The sequence below is a fragment of the Pinus tabuliformis genome, chromosome X (genome assembly GCF_031772625.1).
Source record: "Pinus tabuliformis cultivar Carrire ecotype Pingquan chromosome X, CPIR1, whole genome shotgun sequence".
In the NCBI taxonomy this organism is placed as follows: Eukaryota; Viridiplantae; Streptophyta; class Pinopsida; order Pinales; family Pinaceae; genus Pinus; species Pinus tabuliformis.
In genome coordinates this window covers 100,387,624-100,400,382 of record NC_142308.1, presented here as the reverse complement: position 1 = coordinate 100,400,382, position 12,759 = coordinate 100,387,624, and the positions used below count along the sequence as shown (strand labels likewise).

At 36.1% G+C, this 12,759-nt stretch overlaps 2 pseudogenes; both read left to right on the top strand.

The window, feature by feature from the left end:
* The window catches only part of LOC149138600 (transcription factor MYB114 pseudogene), a 100,304-nt pseudogene that overhangs the window by 19,819 nt on the left and 67,726 nt on the right, over window positions 1-12,759 (top strand).
* On the top strand, window positions 1,535-10,932 carry LOC149138602 (uncharacterized protein At1g03900-like; annotated as a pseudogene).

The following is a 12,759-nucleotide window of genomic DNA, read 5'->3' as shown; positions in this document are numbered from 1 at the left end:
TGGAAGGATTGCTATTCGTATGAGCCTATCTCCAGAGTGAGGATTTAAGGAGCATTCATAGTATTCCCCAAGAACCAGAAGGGAGATATAAATAGAAACAAGGTCAAGCACCTATTGGTCAATCAACAAAATCCTCACAACATGCATATCAACCTCCTTGTCGATGCACACTCATTGCAAGACTGACGCAAATCAAACCACAGGCCCCTGCTTCTCGCGTCACTCTATTGGGTTGGCTCCCTCAGAACAGGGGAAGTCCAACAACTCCAGATTGCAGACCTGTATCATAGAGATCGAAGGAAGGACTGCCCATGCACAATCCTTGCAATAATCTTGGCGAAGGATGCACCTGAAGTGCTATCTCCCACTATGTTTTCACCAAGCCGCTGTCATTGCATGTATTGTAAGCCATGTTTATAGTTCAAAATCCATGGTATTGTTGACCCTTCAGTTTAGACATATCCCTGGTCAAATTTTGTAATGTTGGGCTCAAAGCTTAATAAAATTATAGCTCGTGGATTCCATGTAGTTCGTTTGATATTAATATTGGCATTTACTTATTCAGAATGGAGTTGAGGGTTATATTATATGTGAATATGATGTTGTGAGGGTCAAAATATTAAGTTTATTACATTGGAATTGTTATTTCTTATTAAGAACTAGAGTTTTTTATTTATTAAGCCTATTACAAAACAATTTACGGCCTTCTACGTGTTGGAATATCTAATTCCTACTTGTCTCAGTTGTGTCTTTCTAACTAGAGGAGTTTGTTCCTAACTATGTTCCTAGATTTGTGCGTGGTTCAGATATTCTCTCAGCCAACAGATTGTATGTCCAAGATAGTTTTCCTATCTTGACACAATAGCCCTGTATATATGTAATATGATATTTGATTAATGAAGGTGAAGATAGTTTGCGCTATTGATTTCTTATCATGGTATCAGATCCCTAAGGGCCTGGCCCCTCCTGGGCTTGGCCCATCCTGGGCTGAGGAAATAAGATAATACATTTGTATTGTTTTAATATTTTGTTTGTCCAATGGATATATGTTGTGACAATCGATCATTTGTCCATAAAAGACCTGCGTTCAAAGTAATAAGGTTTGCAGATATATCCTCAGGTGTTGTGATTACAATGAAAATTAGAATTGTAAAGAGGAAGTGATAAATGAAAGATTGGAGATCAATGTTTGTCACATTGATGAGGGCTTGCTGATAAATCCAAAAGGCATGGCGTGGCGTGGAGAGAGGTATATTTTTTCACGGATCCGATACCTGAAACCCCACTGCTGCAGTTGAATTGGCGGATCCTGTAGGTCTGAGCTACTCTTCCAGTAGAATTCTGTGATTTTAATATATGTCTTATTTCATTTTACTTTATCCTTTTAGTAGGCTTTAAACACCAGGGTTTGTTAACATCCTGTCACTGTGAACATATAGTGTTCTAATTTCCGGACGATTTCAGTAACCGAGCTTCCTTTCTTCGGTAATTTTATTGCCTGTATCATGTGAGGAGTGGTTTAATTTAAAGAGAAATGGCTGGGAATGATTGGATAAATGGATATCTCAAGGAAATACTAGATGTTGGTGCCATATTTACAAAAGTTGAGACTCGACCTGCACTTACGATTGGTGATGGCAGAGGAAAACATGCCTTCATCAGCCTCAAATTTACGGAGAGGAACGAAGCCTTTGACTTCAATGTTTCCCTTTCCGATCATGAGAAGTATATCAGGAGGGAGCAGGAGAAGGAGAAGGGCAAAGACAATAAGGATGGAAAATTTGAAATTCATGCTCCTAAGAACGAGACTATCTGTATAAATGTCAAGAATAAAGCATATGCAGGTACAGGCATGCTTTCAGTTGTAGGCTTAGCAGGGAGTGTCTCAAGCATGTGTAGATAAAAAGCATCTCTTGCCCCTCCCCCGGGGAGTGGGAGAATCAGGTCCCCTGTATCTCCCCCAGCTAATGATATAGTGATAGCCAAAATTGGCTCTGCGATGATTTCTAGCACAATTCAAAACACTGGACGAAAGTTTTCAAGGGACACTTCAAGGCATAATGTTGATCCCTTATCAGATATTTCTCGGCTTGAGATGAACCTGCCTTTAAGCACTTCTTCTAGTTCAACAAAGACTGCTTCTTCCTCTAGCTGGACAACATTCTTAAGAATCTGTTGCAGTTTTCTTCACTTTATGTAACCCCTCGAATCTTCTGTAGTGATCAGTTTCTAGTGGAGTTGGCGCAGAATGGATTGGGCCAATGGTGTGCCATGAATATTTGTTGTGAAGGCATGAGTTTGAGGCATTAAACATTGAGCTTGATAGAGGAAGAGCGTTTGATTCCCGATCATAATGGGGTGTTAGTGAGTTGAACATCTTGCCAGATGTATTTTAACTCAATTCTTATGGAGGAGATCCAAGTTGTGTTGGATGACGGGGTGAATTCTAGGCCTGCTGCCAATGGGGATATGGCCATGGCCCTTTTCGTACCTTGCGAATGTGTGTTTGTTATACCTAATGCATAGTGCTATGGAGGCCATCAGTTTGAAATGGGGGCTGGTTAGCTTGGTGATGAACGAGCCATAACACTTTCGCAGTTGGGTTCTAGTCTCTTTAATAATCTTTTGTGACGGTAAAATGTGGTATTTATAAATGTTTCGGAATTAGAAGCATTGAGCCTAATGTTATCACTCTAAAATTTCCCTAGATTTGTTATCTTGTGTCAAAGAAATATTAGAGGTAACCACAAACCTACTTTTGAGATTAGGATCTAGCCTTGCCGATGCTCAGAGAGGGTTCTCTCTTTATGATTTAACTTTGTTTAGTTAATGGATTTTAGGCTAGTTATTGAACCTTTGATGGGGTTCTGATTTTGATTTGGTGGTGGAATTACTGACTTAGATGGATAGATGGATTTCCTTTACCATTGGGCTATGGGGTCAAGTGTCAAGAAAATAGGACTGAATCAAGTTCTAAAGATAGTGTTTACAGGGCAACGTAGCCGAGTAAATTCAGATCTTTTGGGCTGGATGGTGAAGTGGTTTTTAATTGGGGTCAAGGAGCAATTAAGGTTTCCTCAAACTCGATTATGAGGGAAATGGTAGAGGTCAATCAAAACTAGGGAGCAATGAAGGATTCCCTACTCAGGATATAAAAGGAAAATATTAAAATGATTAACTGTTCAAGACAGTGTATACTTAAACAAATTATGTAATAGTATTCCAGTTACTTCACTGAATCTAGATAACATGCAAGTATGTGAAAAAATTAAGAAGATAACAATTTGAAAAATAGAAAATACTTCACTGAGGTGGCCCAACACATGAATCATGTAATGGAATGTCTTTATTACTCAGTCTAGTCTGCTGACTTGAAAAAATGGTACAATGAACCTACAATGAACCCTTAGGTTTAAGATCAATACAACTATAGAAATATCAAGCAATCCACCCTCTATACTTCGAATTATGAAGTATTTATACAAAAACTTATTACAGAATATCCTAAACTATTTTGGGAATTATTGTAGGAAAAAGAAATATCTTCATGCAAGAAGATAGAGAAAGATATGTAACTGCTACAAGCTGACTCTATTTATTAGGCTTTGCTGTCACATTTTTTGCTTCCTTTTCTCCTTTGCAGTTTTTCTTCCACACTGACTATTCCTTTTACTTTTCCCTTTGACTGATAATCTTTCATCTGATACTCTTTAACCTAGCTAATTTGTTGCTTTTCTTTCACTGCTTTGTATCTACTATTTACCTTGCATCTTTACAATAGATCATTTATTTTTTCCCAAGTCTCTATATCTAGTAATTTAATATTTACCATTGTTCTGTAGACTTCATCTGCTTCTGTGTATTTTGCAAAGGTGGGCTTGTTTACAAAAAGGTGTTTTACCTCATGTTGGAGGTAAAATAGGTTCTCAAAAGTATGGTACAAAACTTTTCCTGTAGGCATCCATTTCATAGAGGAATTATTGGCTTGATCTCTTGCCACTTCTCTGATTTTCTTGTTATAGTGTTCATGTGCCATTAATCTATCATTTATTACCAAGGGATTTGGCAGACCTTTCTACCTCAAAGCATCAAATTTAACCATGAACCTGCCTATCGCCAGTTCCATGGTTTGGCATTTTTCCTCAAGCTGCATCATTAAGTTCCTCTTGGTGAGTACTTTCTTCACCTCTAGTATAGTGCCAGTCCTATCAGCTATGTCCAGCTACTACAATTCATATTTATTCTTTGAGTTAATGAATTGGATTATTCTTGGGGCTTAATCTGGCATATCTCCAAGTTCAGCCTTCACACTTTGAATTTCTTCTGTAGCCTCTTTGACTAAATCATTTTGTTAAAAGATAACTTGTATAGATGACCAAATATCATTGACAGAGTCAATGATATTGGCCCATAGTTGTTCTTTTGCTTGGGCAAGTGGCTCCTTCAATGTTAATTCCTTTTCCAAGTTTTTTATTCTCTTAGTTAACTTGTTTGACTTCTTTACTTCATTTTTATGCATAATCTGAGCCAGTTTCTTCTCATCCTCCAGACTTGTTATATGTTCTTTGAGTTTATTTGTTTCATTGGTCTGAATGGACATGTCCTTCATGGCTTTGACCAGTTTACTAGCTTCATCACTTGGATGAGTTGGTGCTGTTGTTGAACCTGTTGCTAATGTAGTTGTTGTTGCGATTGGAAGTGTTGTAGCTAGTGGGGTTGTGGGGGACAATGAAGCTGCCAAAGTTGAAGGAACTATTCTAGTAACTACAGGAATAGTAGTGGAAGTGGTTGTCACAAGGCTGGCCTATTTTAGCTGTATCAAACTATCCAATTCATTCTCCATTTCTTTCATTTGAGCATTTAGCTGAAGAATGAGACCCATAATTGCCTCCTGCTGGGTTTGGCTCCCTAGGACCTCCCTGGTTTGTGGATGTTTAGGAGTCAACCCAATTGTTTGTTCAAAGCAACAATATCCTCATTTTTCTTCTTTATTAGCTTTTATACTGCCTTGATGTCACTTGGATTATATCCAATCTCAATCACGAAGTCTTCTAGTGACTTAATTATGTTACCCTTGCCCACGAGGATGCCTTTTCTAACTTAAGTTGTGTTATGATGTTATCTAGTGAGCTTTGAAGTTTGTGCACAGTCATTGCTTTATTAGTCATTATGGAGTAAATCATTTCACCTGCCTACTTATGGAATTCAATTTGGTTAATAGGGTGAACATCCCTAGCCAAAACTTCAAACTCTATCTTTCTGTAGTCTGTTGATGATCTAGGCTACTCTATTGTAGGTTGTATAAAGGTCATTTGCATCTTACTAGTCTTAATGTCAAAGGCTGACATTAATCTATTGTGATTGGCAGGTGTTTTCTTGAAGTACTGGGCATATGTTTAAGCTTTTAATGCCTCATTCCTCAACTTGATTTCCTTGTACTTCTCTTTTATATCTTTCTCTTTATCCACTGGTTTACTGGATGAAGAGACTTTAATGCTAAGTTTTTTTTCAATGGTCTGAGTGTTTGAGGTGGAGGGCTGATGAGTTTCCTCTAAAGTTGTTGGACCTTTACTCTTTCCAACAATTGTGTTAGTATCACTCATTTCAACTATCTCAATGGTGTCTTCTTTCTTAGTTACAAGATTAAGCTTGGGTCTCTTCCTGCAACTAACTTCAAACCTATCATCTGTAGTGTCCATCCCAGAGATAGAACCTTCTTCCCTGGTTCTTTTCACATTTCTGTCCTCATTGGCTGGAGTCTGTAGAATAGGAGTAATACCCATCTGTTCCTGTAGGGTTGGAACCTACAGAAAGGAACTAGTATCAATATGCTTTTCCACATATATTAAAGTATTCTCCACATCTATTAAACTATTATCCAACCATTCTGGCTAGTTGGCATATATTTCAATGTCTGGCCTTGGCTCATGTATGAAAGGACTTAACTTGAATTTGAGCCTTAGTTTGTTTATGACTCCATTAGGGTCATACTGCCACATGAAACTGCTTTTGAAGTTCATTTGTTGTAAGATTTTCTCTGCCTCTTGTCCAGCTTCCCTATTATTACAAATAAAAGGGCCAAATTGCTTTTTGATCTTAAACTGAGTTTTCTTCCTAGATGCCAAAAAATTAACCTCATTAGAGTTTATGATCTACATGAAATACTCTAATGCAAATATCCTCATGGGGAGGTATTTTGGTAGCTTGTAGGGAGTGAGTTGACATCCATATATCCTGATTTCTCTGTGGTCTTGGTATAGATATCGGCATCCCACTCTACTATTTTTAGCCAACTGTAAAACTCTCTTAATCTAATCATTGATCTTGGGTTGATAGCTACTGGTTAGCATGTTTACAACTAGATGAACAAATGAATCAATGAACTCTTTACAAGTAAAAATAGTGGATTATCTTTGGATCAATGGTATCGAAAAGATCACAGATCTTGGATGGCCCTTAGTGTCTAACTTTTGGATGCTAATTGGAAATTTGTCTGACTGAAAATATAGGAACATGTGAAACAATATTGATGAGTATTTGAATACTCTCTCATTTGGCAATCTGATAGATTGTTCATGGATTATGTATGCCAAGAACTGAGCAAAGTTGTAAATTGTAGCTGGAGGATTGGCTGGGAAAAAAATAGAAAGGAAAGCAAGTATAACCTGATCCACATGCTTATCAATGGTGCACCCTAGAATACAAGAGAGCATGGTTATAATTTGTCTGGCTCTCTCAGAAAATATGGTGGCAGCATATGAAGGACTATCTGTATGAGTATTAGACTCTTCTATGATGAAAGTTTGAAATATTTGGGCTTTCTTGGGAAGGTTTAGCTTTATGTAGAGTTCAAGTAAGGCTTCAATGGAAAGTGGGGTCTCTTTTGGGCCTCGCTGGATCTGTAACATTTTATTTATTGACTTTTTAGTAACAGTGAATAAGACCTGTACCTGGATGATTTCTGGGAATAGATGTACCTACGGGAACAAGTATTTGAGCAAATCTGGTTCCCATAGGTGAATTTCATAGGGGAGTTTCAATAGGTGGCTAGGGGAAACCATGTCTTTAATTGGAAATTATTTGTTGGCGAATGGGAGGTGGTTAATATCTAGGTGAGGGGTTTGCAGGGATCTTACATCGAGAGTGCATTGGGAAGCCATAATTTGGTTTATTCAACTGAATTACTTTTTCTCTGGCTTTAGGAGTAAGGTTAGGAGGTCTAGAATAGTGGGGAGGGTAATTATAGTCTATAGAAAAGGCCTTTTGGATTCACAATAAGGTTTTCTTCATTCTAGCAAGGTTCTTTAATTAATTTAATTAATTAACTCTTTAATAATTACTATGCATAAATTAAATTACAAGGTCATTCTGGTTGTTTCAAGAATACATGGAAATTGATGATTTGGTATGTAGACAGGGTTTTGTGGTAGCAGCAGAGGTTTTTGAGGCTTCAATTATCTATTTTCTGCTTCAATTTGGTGTCTACAACATCTTCTGGTTGCAAAAAGTGGTTAAAATGGTTGCGTAGAGGTTCAAGGTGTCAGAGTTGGTTAACAAATGTTTTCAGCGAAAATGAGTGAAAAGAGAAAAGGGGGATTTTTCAGCCTTTTAACCAACAAGGGTTACTTTTTGGTGCAAGATTTGATAAATGAAGAGTGGCCAGTTTTTGTTTACGTGGGGAGGCATTTTTAGGCCATATCACACCGCTTTTGGGTGGAGGGCAATATTTTTCGTGAGCACGTGATACAACCTGGTGTCGCCACATAGAAAAATAGTGTTCAGCCAAAACTGTGAATCTTACATGCTTTTGGACTTTTAACTGTCGGATGATGAACTGCGCAATATGGATGTGTTCCATTGGATCTGGAGGTAGCAGATCGAAGGGCTATCACATGACGAAGTTTCACGGACGGAGCTGGGGAGTGGGGTCAGGTTTTAATTACAATGAAATGTAATTAATTAAAAAGTAATTATGGGATTTTAATATAAGCAATTGGTTAATAAAGGGTGGGGACCATGGCTTATACGGTGAAGGTTTTAACTATACACCAAGGTTTGGTGAGTTAAAAGGGTGTTAGGGAATTATAACGCGGGGGACTTTAAATACATAAAGCAGGAGTATAGGAAATAACTTAGGATAAAGGGGTTTAGTCGATTGTTAAGTGAAAAAGGGAAATTAATAAGGGGGGAATGTATTATTTTGTGATGGGAATGGGTTTTATACTAGGGAAAGGGGTTTTGGGAAGGGGGAATGATTTTTAAAGGGTAATGTCTAGGGAAATGTGTGAAACCAAGGGAAAACAAATCAAAATGAAGGGAAAGGGTTTCTACAAGGGGAAATGAAGAGGGAGGGGTGCTTTGGAACAAAGAAAGGGACAACATTAGGGGATGAAAAGTAATGAAGGGATAATGAGGGGAAATTAATAAACTAAGTATGTGGGAGTCTAGTGAAATGAGGGGAAATTAGTAAATAAGCTTTAGTGAATGTCCTTTCACTTTGACAATTCCTCCTGCACATGAAGCATAGGATTAAGCATGATGAAGGTGCTTTTGACTTAGCAACGTTGTGCACTTGCAAAACTTCTTCTACCTACCCTTTATTTACCCTAGCATTTTCTCTTCATTCAATGGGTGCATTTGAGCTTGCTGACCCTTCATTTCATTTTCTTTATAAGCAAACTATCTAATTCTAACCTTATAACTTCTAATGGGTCAGATTAAACTGATGAGCTCATTATTATTCTCTACCTAACAACTGATCTACCAAGATTAAACAGTTTGGCTACATCTTTATTCTCCATCTATCAATATGAAATTTAAAGCATGAACGAATCAAGTTTAAACTACTTTGACCATCATGGATTGTGGCATTTTTGACAAGCTTCACACAATATTATTTTGCAAAGAAAAGTAAAAAGGAGTGTCATTTGAATTTGCACACTTTCATGATCCATTCTTATCTATTTTTGGGGTTCATATTTTATACTTTTTTGATCTTTTTGTTTCTTTTAGTCCTTTGATTATTCTTTTAGTACTTACCCTCTTTACATTTTCTATTTTTTTTAATATGCAAAAACATTATGCGGAAAGAAAAAGTATGTACAATATTACAAGACTAACCATAGCCAATTCAAAATTATGAATCCTATTATTATAGGACCCTAACACCTAGCTAACTCAATGCAATGCTTTTTTTGTTAGAATTAGCTAATCTAACAAATCATGTAGGTGAATCTAAGATAATTAAACCAGAAAAAGAAAGAAGAGACCAAAAGTGCAGCAAATATTGATTTTGTGCAACAATGACACTGAAAATTAGGTGATGATAGACAATTACGTTAAGCTTGTGTGTGATTTTAGGTAATATACTCACTAGCATGATGTATTATGAGTCACACATATTAATTGTAAACAAGTCTAGGATGTTTTGTAGTGTTATTTATAATGTATGTACCTGGTAATGCCAAAAGTTGGAGTTGTGTTATAAGCCTTGTAAGGCATGTGTATCCCCATACAGTTTGTGGTAATCTAAAAACCACTTTTAATTTGCAGTGTCAGTTTTCGGTAAGCCAGAAAACACATGTAAGAGTGAAGTGGGCCACAGATTCCTATTGGCATGGTTTAGGGTTAGCCGAGAAAACCCTCGACCTGATTCAGTTGGGTCTTTGTTAAGCCTTAGTGGATGGAGTGCCCTAGTGGCAGGTTTGTTGCCCAGAGTGGGTGGAGTGCCCTAGTGGCAAGTTTGTAGCCCAGAGTGGTTGGAGTGCCATAGTGGCAAGTTTTTGGCCCAGAGTGGCTGGAGTGCCTTCATGGCTGAGTTGAGACTTGGTGGTTGTGTTGCGCCTTGGTGGTTTTGTTGAGACTTGGTGGCTTAGTTGAGTTGTGGTCGCTAAGAGCTCTTGGTGGCATGGTTGAGGTTGATTTAATAAAATCCAGAGCATGGTTATGGGTAATACGATAAAACCCATGATGATATTGGTAGTGATTTATAGGTACAGGTACATGTATGCAGTTATAATGGTTGACAGAACCATGTATGTGAAGGGAATCCTAGTACACTAGCGGTTGTAGCGGTTAGCACCCATGCATTACGGTGGATTGTTGCTCCTTTATATGGAAATCAACATATTCTTTCGTTATGTTTGACCACAACTAGACTTTGTAGATTGATATTGAGACAAGTACTCATTAAGGGGGATTGTTGGAATATGCAATTCCTACTTGTCTCAGTTGTGTCTTTCTAACTAGAGGAGTTTGTTCCTAACTATGTTTCTAAATTTGTGTGTGGTTGAGATATTCTCTCAACCAACAGATTATATATCCAAGATAGTTTTCCTATCTTGAGACAATACTCCTGTATATATGTAATATCATATTTGATTAATGAAGGTGAAGATAGTTTGAACTATTAGTTTCTTATCAGTACGTCGTTGTGTTTGAAATGATAAGGCATAAAAATTTTAGGGAAATAGTAAATTGTCAAGCTTGGCATTGAACTGTAATGTATTATAGTTTTTACACATAAGTTGCCCCTTTTTATGTATTTTTAAATCCTTCTCTCATGTAGTGGGACGAAATTCTCGCTGGAATTGTGCTTTGAACCGTCAATTGGGCAACTTCAAATCCACCGAGAGGGTTTCTTAGGAGTTTTATAATGTTTCGTTGGTTATTCTACATGAAATTTTGTGTCCAGGGTGTATTCCATACGAATGGGGTTTGGGTTCGGTTAGTTTTCAGGTCGATTACCCTGGAGAATCACCCCCAATGGGGCTGAGCGAAATGGATGAAGAAGATAGCTATATTGTTAGAATGGCCAAGAAAGTTGATTATGCTATGCTGGATGATGATGAAAAATTTCGGCAGGGTTTTAATGTGGGCATGGGTGTTCGTGTCACCATGAACAAGGCTTCTTCCAAGCAACCATTTTTTTGAGGACAATAGTAACAAGAAGGTATGTTCATGGTTTTATTTTTTCTTGCTTTTGGTTTTATGAAATCTTGGAATGGGTTTATGATATTTTGGACTTTGTTGAACTCTATTTGAGTATCAATTATCGAGGTTGTCACAGTCTACATTAAGCAGTGGGCTGGGAAGGAGTCATTGCTCATCTACAAAGGGATTTATATTTTTGAGCAATGCTACGGGTGAAGATGCATGGGAATTGTTCCATATGACTACAGACCGAGTTGTTCTACATAATATTCTAATTCCTGAGAACTCTGATCTGTATAAGTCACTAGTGAAGGGATTCACCATAGCTGCTGGGGGAGTGGAATCCCAATTTCAGTGGAGTCAAAATGTTACAGATTTTCAGAACGATGGATCAACCTTTTCCGTCTTCTATTCTGGTTACAATAATTCTTAGCAGTACTAGTACAGGCCTTGGAGGCCTCATCCAAATCCTGAAGATTACAAAATTCCCACTCACCAAGTTCATTTTTTGTTTTTACACATATTTCATTGTTGTCCTTTTTAATTTATTCTATGAAATATACTTCTTTAACAATATTATTGCAGGATGCTATCAAGCCCCAGTATGGAAGAGATGTTTCCTTTCCTACCTTGTTATGTAAAAAAATTAGATTTTGACTTTGTCAAATTACACAAAAAAAAAAAAAAATTAACTGATATATATTCCTTTAAAACTGCAAATACAAAATTTGTAGTTTTATTTAATTTTAAATGAAAAAAAAAATTACATTACAATTGATAGAATTACACCTATCATATGTAAATTAATAAGGTTTTGAGGCTATGGATCATGTCAATAAGCCTTCAATTTCCTCTAGTACTTTTATTCTATTAAGCTTCTAATAATGTAGAGCATATGAGAAGCCTCCAGACTACAGGGAAATTGCATTTTAAGTTTATCAAATATTGAGAGTATAAAAAAACATAATTCAATAAGCTTTCAAATTTCTAGGATACTGGAAATTGTGTTTTATGTGCTCTTATTCCGTTAAGGTTCTAAGAATGTATAACAAATTTCTAGGATACTAGAAATTATGTTTTATGTGCTTTTATACTATTAAGGTTCTAAGAATATATAGAAAATGATAGATATTGGAACTTATGTATAGAAAAGTCTAAATCTTCGAACTTTCCGACTGGGAAACTTGTGTTTTATGTTCATCAAATATTGAAATTATAAAAAATTATAATATATAAAATAAAAAATAAAAATTATGTTGTTGCTTTTGGTTTGTGTAATATTAAAAAGATTTTTATTTTTAAGGATATAATTTTATTTTTTAAGTGATTGGGTATTTTTAATTCATAATATATTTGTAATGGAGTTGTTTTTAGTGCGAATTTTTTGACTTTCGAGTGCTTGAAAAATTTGAGTGTTATTTAAACTAGCTTTTTTAATGTATATATGGATTTGAGTGTTATTTAAACTAGTTTTTTTCTTGTATAAATGGATTCAGCGCCCTCAAAAACCCATATGGCACCTTGATTGTGCTGGGGTTACCTACTAAAGGCAACTCATATTTGTAATTGAGATAAATTTAATGAAAGTAATATATACAAATTCCAACTTCACAACTTTTCAATAATTTTCAAACTTAAATTTTAGATAAATTTATATTACTAACCTAAGTAATAGATTTAGGAAAGGAAAATGGAAAAAAAATATTTATGAAAGGAAAATGGAAAAAAATGAAATGAAATAAACTAAAAAAGAAATTTGGATTTTTCAACAATTAGTAATTAGTGATTATATAAAAATTAAAACAAAGAATAGATTTCCTTTTAAAA